This window comes from Phoenix dactylifera, chromosome 6 (genome assembly GCF_009389715.1).
Source record: "Phoenix dactylifera cultivar Barhee BC4 chromosome 6, palm_55x_up_171113_PBpolish2nd_filt_p, whole genome shotgun sequence".
Classification (NCBI taxonomy): Eukaryota; Viridiplantae; Streptophyta; class Magnoliopsida; order Arecales; family Arecaceae; genus Phoenix; species Phoenix dactylifera.
In genome coordinates this window covers 5,819,352-5,834,617 of record NC_052397.1, presented here as the reverse complement: position 1 = coordinate 5,834,617, position 15,266 = coordinate 5,819,352, and the positions used below count along the sequence as shown (strand labels likewise).

General features: G+C 39.3%; 1 pseudogene; it reads left to right on the top strand.

The window, feature by feature from the left end:
- The first annotated feature begins 8,763 nt into the window (after window positions 1-8,763).
- On the top strand, window positions 8,764-14,579 carry LOC103703312 (annotated as a pseudogene).
- The last annotated feature ends 687 nt before the right edge of the window (window positions 14,580-15,266 follow it).

The following is a 15,266-nucleotide window of genomic DNA, read 5'->3' as shown; positions in this document are numbered from 1 at the left end:
TCGACAACCATTTGATCGGATAAATGATGATGGAGAATGGGTCCAAATTGTTATGTCCAGTCCTTTTCTAGCCAAGTTCTCAATAATGGCATTGTTGCCATAATATGGTGCCCATTTATCTATTTGAATACACAAAGGAATCTAAGGTTTGCTTCTTCTTCTTTTCTTTTCTTTTTTGGTACATCGGCAGTTCATCCATACCATGTGTGAGCACAGCCCAAAGAGTCAGACAATAAAAAAAAATGCAAGTCTTTAGTTACAAGGCTCCCAAGGATTTCCCTATTTCCATGAGATCTCACATAAAATGGAAGTCCTTAGTTGCGCAAATTTCTACAAGCAATAGCACCCTCATTCTTTTATAAGTTATACCAATCTCCTTGAAACTTTTCACTCAAATAAAAAGATGCCCCTAGCATTGTCATTCCACATCTATATCTTCCTCAATCTCATCCGATTGTGAAATCTGTCATGACATGCCATGCTCTCAACATCTTTCAACATCCTTCCTCTTTGGACGTATGATGGTGGGAGATGTCGCAGCTCACCCAATAGGTGGTGTGCATCATCCTAAATGCTAGGGCAAATTCTTTCTCATGATTGTCATCTCATTGCATCCTGCCCTTTTCAACTATAAAGAGAAGGACAAAAAAAAGGGGGCCTTGGATCACTCCACCGCAATGATTAATGAGAGGAGATTTTAGATGCCATAGCCACTAGGGAAACCAATATGTGGGGGAAAAAAAAAGAGGAGGAACAAAGACTAACAAGGAGGGCATCAGATGGATACTTAAACAACAGATGTAATGTCAGTCTGCATTACCATGTGTAATGAATAATGTTTTTTTTTTTTTTTTGCTAAGGCAGTTGCATCGTACATGATGGGTATAGATACATCCAATAAGATTAAAAAAAAAAATACATCGGAGTGACAGGAACAACTTTCTATTTCTGACCCACAAGGTATGATTCTTATTGGACCAGACCAACTTTGAACCAAATATTTTTTAAATAAAATGTTAGTTCTTTGTAATTGTCCTTGTTTGTCATTTCAAGAAGACATATGTATTAAAGTTAACATTTCCATCTTTCATAGAATATAATATAATTTGTGAACTGGTATGCTATCCTAATTAGATGAACAGTGCTGACATTCAAAGAGCATCACTTATTTGTGTCATATATAGATATGCAAGATGTTTTTTTCCTTTTTTTTTTGAAGAAAATTGATAATATCCATCAAAATTTATTGATATCACAAAACCTAATGCCTCCCAGAACTCTCATTGTTATAATATTCTGGTGTGATTATTCCATCATAGTTGTCTTTATATGGAGAAAATACTGTTGGAGTTTTAATTAAAACATATTTTTTTTAATCTCTTTGTTTTAAATATTTTAGAGGAGTTATTACTCATCGGAAAAGAACATTGGCTTCCGAAAAGATATGGTATTTCCAAAATATTACGCATCTTCGAAACCATCGTATCTCTTCGATCTTCGGATAGAGTTTATAAATAGACTCCTCCAAGATTAATCATAATCCAATCTAATCTCTCTCTTTCTCATTAGTACTTTGTCTCCCGAAAGTTTTTTCCACACACAAAATTCTTTCACTCTTCCACTTTCTTCTTTCCATCTTTTCTTTTCTTTTTTGGATAACTGAAGGAGTCAGTTAGTTCAAGCCTTCCAGCGATCGTGCTCATTAGAAGAGAATCAGGCCGAACCGGATTGTTGTACCTTGAGAAGGACATCGCCGCAAATCTATACGTAGGGGACGAAACACGCAAGCTCTTTTCAATCTTCTATTTTTATTCTAATAAATTATTTTTTATAATACTTTTATAAAATAAATATATAGTAATTTTTAGATAATAGTTTTTACAACAAATGCACGCTTCTGATCAGTAATCTTTAAAATATTCTTTTGTAAGAGAGAGGAAGAGAAATAAAATTAAAATTAAAGGCGACAAAGAAAGAAAAATAAAAGAAAAAGGGCAGAATTAAAGCATCACCTGCCACGGCAGCTGGGGAGAATTATCTATGATTGGAGAGATCCGTACGGCCTGGCCGGGGACCATGGAGAGGTGGGGAGGGGGACAAATTGGCCATGCGGAGCACGGAAAGCGAGACCCCACATCCGTTGCTCCCGCGCCATTGCCGGCTCCTCATTGGTTGGATCGAGAGGAGCACTTTAAAAGTACATCACCCCTCCCTCTCCCCTTTGCTTTTTTTCTTTTTTCACTTTTGTCCCATTTTTTTTGCCTCCTACCCCTCTGTCGTACACCGGCTGCGGTGTCCAGCCCCAGCAATCTCATGAAATCATGTGAACCTATTGGTAAGTCATTGCCTTTCCCTTTTGTCTTTTGGTCTCCTTTTTACCTCAAGGTCTATTTGATCATTGGACCTCTTCTTTGTGTTTGCGACCTTTTTAAATTGTAGCATGTTATTGCAACACATGATATGTGATGCATCGCACGGGTTTCTTATCCCGATGTTTTTAAAAAATTCGAGACATCAGCCATGTTGATGGACCATCGAGATCGAGATGAATCGAAAACTCAGATTATTAGATCCAGCTATTATTTGACCAATATGATGTATTCAAAATTGATAGCTAATTTAAGATATTAATTTCAAAATTAACTAAATAATAATTTAAGAAAGTAAATATATGATTGAAAAATATCAATTGGATTTTATTAATATGGTGTCAATTGATATCTATATATCTATTGATTTACATCGATCGAGGCAACAGAATCACAGTTGGATAGATATTTATATATTTATCTATAAAAGCTAAAGTAGTACTCATGCCTCATCTTTTATTTTGGTCCCCCCATGAACTTTCTCGCAATTTGACCATTAGCCTCTCTCTTGGTTGTGATTTTGTCCTTTCTTTTTCGTTCTAGTTTTAGCTAAGACAGGTGATTCCGACAATTCTAATATAAATACATAAAAAAATCAAAAAATAATGTTCTGAAAGGCTCTCTGAGCAAACATCAAATCAATCCATAGCACATCACCTTAGTGGTCAGCTATGAAAGAGGCTACTCAATTTGTAACATCGTTTGCCTCACAATAGTTATGTCTTGCAATAAAGGAGGTGCCTCTTTTTGCCTGACTCCAAATATTCAGGGGGAGTGTACCCACCTTCCCTCATACACTCCCACCTTCCCTCATCTACTGTTGAATTCATTCAATCACCGTAGCAGAGTCGAGATCAATCAGGATGAAATGCATTAGATGTACTTTAAGAGTTTATTTTGTAGCATTCTATTATATTTGATATTGTGGCAGGGACGGGCATCTGTCATCGACCATAATTATGTACCCAGGCTTTGTTGGTTTCATATCTATCTCACAAGCTTTTAGCAAATCCAGGGAGGCCATGGAGATTGGAAAAATAGTCGAAACGAGCTGATCATCGAGGCCTGATGATATAGATTTATCAAGTTGAAGAGATGGCAAATAATTTGTGATCTTTGTTTCCAATATAGCCAACTATTAGAATTATTTTCTTTTATGCAGGCTAAGTTATCATTAATTAGAAAATTTCTTGGATTCTATTTTAATAAACCGTGAATCATCTAATTATATATAAAAGGAGAGATATAGGAATTTTGTTAGAATTAGGACTATGATGGTTAGGGGTATAATGGCTGGGTTAGCTTAAGACCAAGTAGCCCCAGCTACCCAACTTGAATGGGCTTGAGCATGAAGCTGGAATTATAAAACCAAGGATGTTTATGTGAAAATACTGTTCTTCCCTACCGTAACCCAATTGAGCCTCCGACAGGGCTCAGCAATGGCTTTGAGAAATTTGGCATCGATTGTGTCTAGGTCCATCTGAATTGACCTAGTTTCCATTTATTGGTCCACTCATCTTATTGTCACTTATTTGCCCATTTTTATTTATTTATTTACTTTTAGATAAAGATTAAGGAACATACCTGATGTGTGGCTTGATGCGTTAATCTTCAAATTGTGGAGCAAACTCCATTCATCTCCCATTCATTTTATTAAAAACCAAATAAATTCTCACATCAACAGTGATTATAGCACGTGAAACATGTTTGCACTGCCTCCTCTTCGGAAGAAATTATATCCTTCATAGTGTGCAGCACATGACCATGCATGCCGTGAATCACAAGCACTCGTTTCTATAGGTCGCATCCATCAAGCGCTCATCTCGATGCACTGCTGCAAAAGCAAGTAATTGTGATTAGTGACGTACACGGCCAGATGGTACATTCTATTTAGGATATAACTTCTCTCTTTGAGACGATGTTCGACACAAGCCCTAACAAATCTGGAGTTTAAAAAAAAAAAACTCCGCCCATCCTCCCGTCTGTTCTTCCCCTCCTTTCTTTCCATGAAGCTCTTATCGGGCCCTTGGTCACTGAAATTGGGAGTTCTTTGCAGATAAGCTGGCTCACGTGCACTATAATTAGCTAAATTCAAGTTCTTCGAGGTGCACTATCCTGAACCAAGGATGATTGATTGCTAAGTAAAGAAGTGTGACTACTAAAACAAGCCCCATTTCACATTTGTCCATTCAAGTAGATCCCATATCAATGATGGGACTAAGAATATTCAGATGCCTGACTAGAGAACTAGAGTTTGGAGAATTGTAACTATTATATATTAACTGTTCTATATTCCAAGCTGCATATGTTCTTCGTGAAGGAAATCAAGCAGCTGATTGGGTCGCTGGCTGAACTATGCAAGATGATCTTGTCATCCCTATAGGGCGGGCTGCAATTCCACCAAAATTTGGGCACATTTTATCCGCTGATGCTTGGATTATTTTTCTTTTTTTTTACTTGGACAACATATTACACAAACATCATATGAATACAACCATGAAAATTAGAAAATAAAATGTCCCTGAACGCTATGGGTATATGAACCTCAGAAGATTAGAGAAGCTCTTCCGAATAATTTGCCACATACGATGCCATCCAATCTGCTGCGTCATTCGCCTTTCGATAGACATATCTCACCACAAAGACTAAACAACTATCAACAGGATGCCAGATGTTCTGAATCAGAGAGTTTGGCCCGCATCACCAGCGTGCCTAGCACTACTTCGGATCTCTACATTTACTTGCCTCAGGGTTTCAGGCTTTTCACATCCACTGCAGGCACCTATTATGCTGATTCTTCACTTATCTCCCTTCGGCTGCAGGCTTTCTCTTGTAATGATTCTGCGATGCTGCAGGCTTCAGTTATGCTGTTTGGACACTCATCTCCCATGTTACGACTCCTAAAACATATGATTGCACTCATTCAGCCTCTACCTAAATTAGGAATCTGCAACTCAGATTAATCTCTCTATATACCTGAGAAAGGGCGAACCAAATTTGCATGGAGCAAAGCATCAATCTGATGTTTTCAACATGGGCTATAAATAAAGCAGAAAACGCAAGTTATTTAGAAAATAGTATAACAATATTCTTCAAATATTTAAAAAAATCTCAATTTGTCCTCAGCGTTTTCTTTGGTCAAATAATTTCTAGGTGATCCTCCATACATAAATCGGCCTAGAACCACTCAATTATTGATGAATTATATGCAATTTCAACAATCTATTCATGGCTATCTTGAGCACAACGTAGCAATGCCGTATATATGAATGTGTAAAGAAGAATAAAATCGCAAGTGATTTTAAAATTTCCTAATAGTCAAAGAATCCTTTGGTATATATAACATGAATTCTCAACACTTGTAATTTGGTGTCCGGCAAGTCTAGTGCCTTTTCTCAAGTGACCACTCGTGAGATAGAAATTAAGAGTTGGAGTTGGCGAAACGGCACGCCAACCTTAAATTTTCAAAGGCTTAGCCCAAAAGCAAACTTTTAGTGAAATTGGGATATCCATGAGAAAAGGAATTATGGGTAGATAGAATTTAGATAATTTAATATATATATATATATATATATATATTTGGGAAAGAAAATTCAGCCAAAGTTGAGGTGAGGGTGGGACCTAATCCGAGGTCATCAATGTCAACTACTAGAGATTTAACCAAGTGCACTGTTTGGTACCCTCCTCCATAAAGGAAACTAAGTTTTACTTGGACTGATCTTTATCATATAAGATGGATTTTGAGATTCGATCGAAGGAGCAAAGAGATCCAGTACTCTTACACTACATTTTGTTTCCTAGGATGAGAAGGAATTGGAATGGAATGGCAATGAAAGACAAAGAATTGAAATCGCAATTCCCATTCCAAAGCTATTTATTGCTAATTTAATAAGTTATTTTTATTTTATACAATAGCTATAGATAATTAATTCATATCGAATATATTATTTATTGCTATTTTAAATAGTAAATATTATTAATTAGTTTATTAACAAATATTTATTTTTTAATTTTTTATGGGAATAATAATTCTTTTCATGTAAGAGTGGAATCCCCGTATCTTCAAGTGAAGGAAAGGAGATTCTAAAGGAAATGAGATTTTGTGCTTTAGTTCTTGGCTAAATATGGGAATGGGGTTAAAGTTGGAATGGCCATTCCGTTTTGAATGCTCCTTTAAACAAATGTAGTGTTAAAGTCTAATCTAGGAAAGCAAATTGAGTGGGTGGGACAAAGTGGAAAATGATGAATATTTTTAAATTACAAAATTTTTGATGGAAAAGCCAAGAATTGCATCTACATATTTTTTACCTTTTCTAATTTTCAAATATACCACAAACTAATTTGATGAGTCCAATATCAAAGAAGGTAAGTCGATCGAATCATAAGGCTAGCACGTGAACAAGTTGTTTGTAAGCATGTTCGAATTCGGCTCGCTTGATTAAGAAATGAGCCGAGCTTTAGTTAGGCTTAGCTCACTTGAGCTCAACTCAAATTAGCTCAAAATACTAATAATATAAATAAATTATATATAATATATACCATTCTAATTATTATTATATAATATATTATTAGTACTATAATTTATAATTATTTATTATAAATTAATATAAATTATGTAGAATAAAATGTATTATAATTACAAGATCATAATTCGAAATTATATAAATAAAAGTCCCAGATGATTCTAAATTCTTACTACATCTCTTAAATAACATGGTCATGAGCACCTTAAAGTTACAACAAATATGAAAACAAGCTGGGCTAGGACTAGACATAGTTTTATTTATATTCAACTCGTTTATGCTTACATTTAATCGTTTTTTCTCAAAAACCTTCCTTGGAATCTCTCTCTCTCTCTCTCTCTCTCTCTCTCTCTCTCTCTGCGCGCGCGCATGTGTTGTGCAGCAAAAGTCCCAACTTAGATTAGACATAAAGACAATCATAAGTATAATCAAATAGGATTACTCTATGATTGCGTATGTGATTTGCCATGTAGGATGCCATTCAGTCTACAACATGACTGCTCTTACAATAAATATGGGTAGTGTTGCTGGAAATTGGACCCGGGGGCGATCGTGAGCCGAGAGGGGAGGAGCTCCGCTGCTGGAACGGTAGATGGCGGCGCGTCGGCTGGTGGCGTCCTCCAGAAGGATCCTGCAAAAAAGCCGGTGGCCGGGATCTCCGGCGCCGGCCCTCCGAAGCTTAAGTCAGAAAGGGCTAGTATATGAGTGGAGTAAAAAAGGAGAATGTTTGTTCCTGTGTCTGTCCGTTTTTCTTTCCCCCCAGGTTCCCTTTTATAGAAGGATATTATGTTACCTGAGAGGTGACAGGGTGAATTGTCTCTTTGTGTTAATTGGGCACGATCATGTTCATTAATGGCGTTGTGGAGAATAAGACCGGATCAGACCGGAGTCAGCGAACTGTCATGGTTGATCGGACCTGTTGGAATGGTTGAACCGCCGGCCGTGGTGGGCCTGGGGTTCGTAGATGGCAAGTGCATTGATTGCTGAGTGAACCGGTGATCAGAGAGAGCCATACGCTTTGATGGTCCAGTGATCCAGAGATCATCTTGAGCCATATTCATTTAATGGTTGAGTGCATTGGAGGTCCGCAGGGGTCACACGCATTAATGGTAGGACGTGCCGAAGGCCTGCGGAGATCACGTGCCTTCATGGCTTGATGACAGAAACAGAGTACGATGGAGTCGGGTATCTAGTTGTCAGATCCTCTAGAGGATTAGGCGGGGGTTGGATATTTGGTTAAGGCATGGGCTCGGCACGGGTGCCGAGCCGAGCCAGTTGCTCAGCGGGGTGCCTCCAGCTTGAGCGTTGTGAGGTCGGGCGCCTTTCTGGTCGGCGCTCCCTGGCCGAGCGCCTCCCCCCCCCCAGGTAGCATGAAAATTGTCTAATTGTTGGGACAACCTCTAAATGTCATCAAGAAGAGGATGGACATCTCTGTGCAGTCTGGCCATCCATCAATCCAACTTGTCGTAGTGAAAGAATCTCTCTCAATACATATTGGCCTTGCTTTAGGAATTGTGATTGTGAAAGACTATTCCTTCCCAAGCCAAGCCAACCACCAGTAACCAATAAATTCATTCTATGATCCTGGACGATAAACACAACGCCATAGAAGTGATTCATGCTGAGAACTCTTTTTTTTTTTTTTTGGCTGGAATGCTGAGAACTCTTTGAAACTCTAGTAACTTTCTCATGTTGAAGTGGATGCGGACCCATTCTAAATAATCTCATTCTTTAACTTTTTTGAGAAGAGAAAAATGTATGAATAAAAAAGTTAATTTAGCAATCATATAATACTAAACAATGAAGTCTGATGGAATTGATAATATTATAACCATCCTTCAAATACTCCTTCCCTTAGATTTCATTCAAAGTCAAGGAATATTTTTACGTACATGCAAAGCACCAAGCTATCCTAGTGTACCTTGCTAAAAAGAATTTTAATTATACAAGCCATCCGTTGATATTCGATACATTTAGTCCTCGTTTTGATCAAGTTTTCGCAAGGATAAGCCTTGGGGCAACGCTAAAATTGCTAATCTCTCCCTCATCCGCAAAGGGATCACTGAACGGACGGCTCAGATCGGAACGAATCACCCTTCTCCCTGGCACCGCAGAACTCGCCTTTCCGACTCCCCGTCCGCCTTCCCACTCCTTCTCCTTCCTCCCGCCGAGACCAAACCCTAACCTAGAAATCGCCGCTGCCTCCGAGTCCGCGATCGATGAGCTTAGGGGGAGGCATGGAGGGGGCAGCGCCGCTGCTACCCAGCGCGTCGGACCTTTCCGGCCCTCTCCGTCGCTTCCTCGCCGAGCGGCTCGGCTCCCAGGACGACCTCTCGCGATCCCCCAACCTCGCGGTGGAGCTGTGCGGCGAGTTCACGGATCTCGAGGCGTCCCTGGACGATCTGGTCCGCCGGCTCTCGGAGCGCATCGCTGCCTATGCTTCTCATGCGGGGTAGGTCGGCGGTCGCCTCGGCGAAGTGCGGTCTGGGCGGATCGATCTCCGGTCGTCCATTGCTGGGCCTTCTTTAGGTACTCCATTCCAGTACCTGGCTTCCATATTTATAAAATTAGGGTTTTTGATTTATTTTCTTGGGTTCGTGCTGTGGTTAACTGCGGGAGTCGAACGGATCCAGGTGGGGAAGAAGAAACGAGGGTGGGGAGGAAAGAGCAGATCTTGGTGGAGGAGTTGGCGGCGCTTGCGAAGGAGGTGGCAAGAGTGGAGACTGTTCGAGTTTATGCTGGTAAGTGGCAACGTTCCATTGGAAAATGTATTCGGATCATCTTCAAAATTGGAATTTTTTTTTTGTTGGTATTATTTGAATGCTTAAGATGTACAAAATGTTAAATTGTGTTGGGGGTGTATTATGTACTAGTCCTGATGATGGTGCTGATGATGTTGGAAGTGTAATAGATGACTTCAGGCATTAAGAATAGATGGAAGGTAGGGAATTTAAATAATGGAAGGATGATTACGCAGTTGTTAATATATGCTGGTTAAGTGACTTGACATACAATGGGCTAAATCTGATTTTAGGATCAAATATGTGACAACAACACCCTAAGATAATCTAAATCCACTATTTGAGCAGGTGATCAGCCATCTTAGAATTTCAAATCTAATGCATGAACTCCATCAAGCCTGAAATTAAAATAGAAAACCAGAAAATAAAATGAAGGAGTTTCCAAGACTGTTAAAATGTAGGGAAGTTGTAGGAAAGCCAGCAAGTTTTAAAGTTGGTATGGTTTAGGTTTCGGATGCTCTGAACACCTATGCATGCAAATGTAGGCGAAAAAGATGGGCAAGGATTAGCGAGTGGTTAGCAACTACTGGTTAGCAATTTGAAGAGAAGGAAATGGGGAATAAATGGCAAGTCTGGATAGGTGGGGTGCAATTTCAGCGGAAGGGATAAAAAGTGAGGGATGGAGGGAGGGGGGAACAAATGATGGAAGATTTGGTTGGGGTGGGGGAGGTTAATTAGAATATCAATCTAATTAAAGGAGAAGGAGAGGGAGAATGAGGGAGGAGGTTTGAGGGGATTAGAATATCTCCTTTGCCTTTCTCTTCTATCCGCCTCTCTCTCCTTTTGTGAATTCTACTTTCTGCCCCTTCCTTCTTTTGGCCACTTAAGTCCCAAGACCTCAAGCAAAACTATATGATGGATTGTGGGGATTAAATATAGCAAAGGGGTGCCTTTTTGTGCCTAGGATTTTCTGCTGGACATAGAAAAGGCGCACGTTTTGAGCACCTAAATGAAGCCACCTTGCCTTCATGTAGGCAAGGCACAAAGGTTATGCCTTGATGCACTTGTAATGATTGATAGAATTTTCTAACTTGATGTATTTCTCTCTTTAGCATCTTACATTCTTTCCACTTTCGAATGTTCTCTTTCTAAAAATTAAGCACCTAAAGTATCTTTTTTTTTAAAATTCATTAGTTTCAAATCAAAGGGAGGGATAAAAATAATGATTTTGGAAGTTAAAAACCTTTTCATGTAGCCTTAAGATTGTGCACTAGTGAGGAATTAGCACATCTTCGTATATTTTATTATTGTAAGTTTTATATGTAAATATGGATGGTGTCATTCACTTGGTAGTAATTTTGGACTATGGGATAAGCTATCAACTAGTAAGCTGATAAAATGAGAAACTTTTTTTTAAGTATCCCTCTATGCATGCTTAATGTTTAGATACACACTCCTAGCAAAGTTCTCATATAATAGTTTTTGTAAAAATCCCTAAATTCAGTTGTTTCACCAAATTTTTTTGATTCTTTTTCAATATACACAAACACTATCTCTACCATTGCACGTCTGTTCATCTCAAGCATTTTTGAGATGTTTTTTCCTTAATTGCGTTCTCACGAGCACAATATATGATGCATCATCATGTAAAACATAGATTTCTTACCAATTTTTGTCATTTTTATAAGATTTTGTATAGTAAGGTTTTTCATCTTGGTCGAGATCTTGGTTTGTATCAGTAACTAACACCCCTCGATATGACTAATAAATTCTCAGCCTTTGCTATCTTGGCATATATAAACCAATAAATTTTGAGTTATAAATCGATATGATATGAATATTGGCTGATATTATTCCAGTCGCGTTTTTACCTAAATAGATATTTTAATTAATAACTCCAAAATCAATGCCTTAAAGTAATTGCTGATCTTGAATTTACCATATAAGCCAAGATTTTGTTATTTTGGTTTTAAAATATTGGTTGAGATCTTGGATTCTTAGATATTTCTAAATGTCCTCACCTTTCAACTTGATTGAGAGATAAGCTGAGTCAATAAGTTCTCCAGCCCAAATTTGTTCTGGCACACTTAAAATCTTTGGTGGGGGTTGGGTAGATATATGTTGAACCCAGATCAGGATCGGTCAAGACAGAACTACCCAATTTTCAGTTTGGTTCCTTATGCAACTCATTCCCAACCTAGTTGATACGTTACACCCCTGGGTCATCTGTTGACTGGACTTGAGAATACCCTTCTAACATCCTATGCTGAATATACAACAGAGGTTTATTATAGTACTAATGGTAGAATATGTACAACTGTATGCCATATCTCATATTATGAGGTAACACTGCAGATTATATAACTATTATATGCACTCAATAACTGTACAATTGCATCTTGATTAAATAATAAATAGTTTACATGCCATGTGAAAGTTGTTTGATGGTCATGCAAAGATAAGTCTATGGGGTATGGAAGGTGAGGTGAATTGTAGCTCTAGGTTTTGTCAATTTATCTTGGGCATCAATGGATGTAAAGTCTGCTCAATGTGTTCAGCTTGTAGAAAAGAACGCACACCCTGGACTGCAGAACTGTTCTGTATAGGCATTGTTATTAGAGTTGCCTTGATGAAGTATTGACTGGATATTATTTTATTCAACAAAGAGACGGTGTTAAAGCTTGATAGTTTGATTGGTGATGTTGAAGATGCAGTTTCCTCTCCTGTGACAGGAAAACTTAGATCTCCTCATGCAGTTAATTGAGAGGTGAGATTCATGTACCAAATGGAGAGGGGCATGATCTTTCTAATTTTAAGCTGCTAAACCTTCTTCACGTGTCTTTTTAATATATTTTCTTTTTTTAATTCATTTTGTGGGAAATTCACATGATGACCAACAACTCTCTCAAGCAAATAGAGGATATTTTAATGTCTGTTACAAAAACAAGGTCTCAATGGGCTCGTCTTGTCTGAGCTGTAGACTGCAGAGTAGACCGAGCTTTGGCTGTTCTTCGACCCCAAGCAATTGGTGGTAATCAGTCTCTTCTAGCATCCCTTGGGTGGCCTCCTCCACTTAGCAGTTCAAATCTTGCAAATCCAGACACAGGAAAATCAGCTGAGTTTCTCAGTCCACTTATTTCAATGAAGGGGCAGTTGAAGGGCAAATATGGTGAAAGTTTCCTCTCCCTATGCAATTTGCAGGAGTTGCAGAGACGAAGAAAGTCTTGACAACTGGAAGGGCATAATTTGGAGATTGCATTCCATCAACCACTCTGGGTCATAAAAGAGCCAGTGAATCCAATATCTATGGCATCAGAATGCCATTTTTCGAAGTGGGTTGAGAAGCCTGAGTTCATTTGTGCACTTGTTTATAAGATTACGAGGGATTTTGTAGACTCCACAGATGAGATATTGCAACTGCTAGTAGACAAGGCCCAGCTTGTAGGTTATAGTTTCAGAGAGGAGTGGATTTCAGCAATGGTGACTTCAGTATCTACTTAATTTGTCAAAAGAGATATTCCCTAAATATGTTGATCTTCTGCAGGAAGGCAGTTTGAATGATGTTCCATCACAGGCTAGAATCTCGTGGTTTCATCTTGTTGACTTGATGATTTCTTTTGATAAGCGAACCCGGTCCTTAATCACAAATTCAGGACTACTGCTTTCTCTTAGGGAAGATGAGAATTTGCAGAGGGCCTCAGTTCTATCTGTCTTTTGCGATCGTCCAGACTGGCTTGAGATATGGGCAGAGATTGAGCTCAGGGAAATGCTAGATAAGTTGAAATTGGTGATGCAGGATGAGAAAAGCTGGAAAACAAGGATTCAAGGGACAGTTCTGTTGTCTGGGTTAGAAGACTACAGATCTCCTGCAGTTTCTGCTGCTGTTCTTCAAGTTGTGTCTCTGCTGATCGACAGGTCCCAGCCTTTGCCAAGCATTGCTCTTAGAACAAGGTTTGTGAGATTGGCTAGTGCTCCATTTGTGCAGGAACTTCTGATTGCTTGCTTCAGAGGTGCCAGGAAGCCGACGGGCTTACTGCTTTGTATGATGATGATGCTGTACTCGAGGTTTGCTGATCCATTAATGCAGCTCGATATGCTGAATCTATCTTGACGGAATGGTTTAAGGGTGCATTCTTTCTCAAAATGGAAACTGTATCCAATGAAGATAGTGGGGGAGGATGTATTTTCGAGAAAGAGATGAGCGGTTTGAAAAAGTTCAGAACGGAGTGGGTTGAGAAAATCTCGACTGTCATTTTAAGAGGGTTTGATGCGCATTGCTGGGACTACTTCAAAAATAAGCAGCAGTGGCAGGAGGAGGTAGAAGGATTGGCTGTATCCAGGGCCTTTTTTGGCGCTCTAGACTATCTCCAAGGGAAAATCTCCAAACTTGAGGAGGGTTTAAATGCAATGGACTTTGTTGCAGCGTGGAGAAGTGTTGCCGGAGGGTGGATCAATTGATTTTTAATGGAGTTTTCATGAGCAATGCAAAGTTCCACAACAGTGGTGTTGAGAGGCTTGGTGTTGACTTGGAGGTCTGGTTTCAGGTGTTTGTGGCCTGAAGGCTTCTTTCGGAGGCTGTATGAGGGTCTGAGGCTGTTAAAGATGGAGGAGAGGCAGCTCATGCCAAAGGCAAAGGAGAGATGGTTGAAGGAGAATGGCACTAGGTATCTAACAGTAGCAGAAGCAGAAAAGATAGTGAAAAATAGAGTATTTGCAGGATGATATCATGCATTAAGAACAAAATAATCTGACAGCAGTATGTAAATTGTTGAGTTGGGAATTTGTTGTACATGAGTCTAGGGATTCTCATATATCACTTTTCTTGGGTTCTTTTTTTTATTTTTTTGACTAAAAAACTAGATATCATTTCATTTCTTTGGAAGAATGTACTAAAATTCGTAATTGTTCAATCTAGCTGAGATGTGCAGCTCTGGTTTCCAATTCTTCGAAGGGTTTGTTTGTTAGGTATGATTTGCACATGTACTCTTTTTCTAGTACTTTCTCTCTCGAGCGGTATGATTTGTGATTTGGTCGAGGTCATACTTTGCTCTCCTATCATGTATTTCCTATATAATCTTTAAATGTTCAGGCACGTCCATCTGATGTCCTGTTCTTCCTGAGTCCACAGAGTAAATTTTTGGTTCTTCCAGGGATCCTTTGTATGGTTTCATCATGTTAGGGTTTCCTTTTACCAACCGAAAGCCCTTTCTCATTCTCATGATGAGAACCGCACACTGGCCGAGCAGGGAAAGCGGCTGCGTCCCTCCCAAGGTATTGTCCGCTCTGGACCCTGCAGGCGCGGAGCTTGTACGGAGTGCGCACCCACCTGTAGGCGCGGAGCTCGTACATGGGACTTGGGCGTCCCTTACGGTTTTGTCCCACAAAAGAGCCCCCGTGAGGAAAGGTTTTAAGCCTCCTCATTATAAGGCACAGACCTTTCCGCTGATTAGCCGATATGGGACTAAAATTCGGAACCCCATCCCACAACACTACTAAATCCCGTTTCGAATTTGCTAGGATCTGTATTGAAGTTAATAGAGCACAGAAGCTCTCTGAACAGGTTTAAATGGTGAAAGGCTTGGAAGCCTTTGAATCCTACAACCATTAGGCTGTGTCTGAATGCTGAACAACCC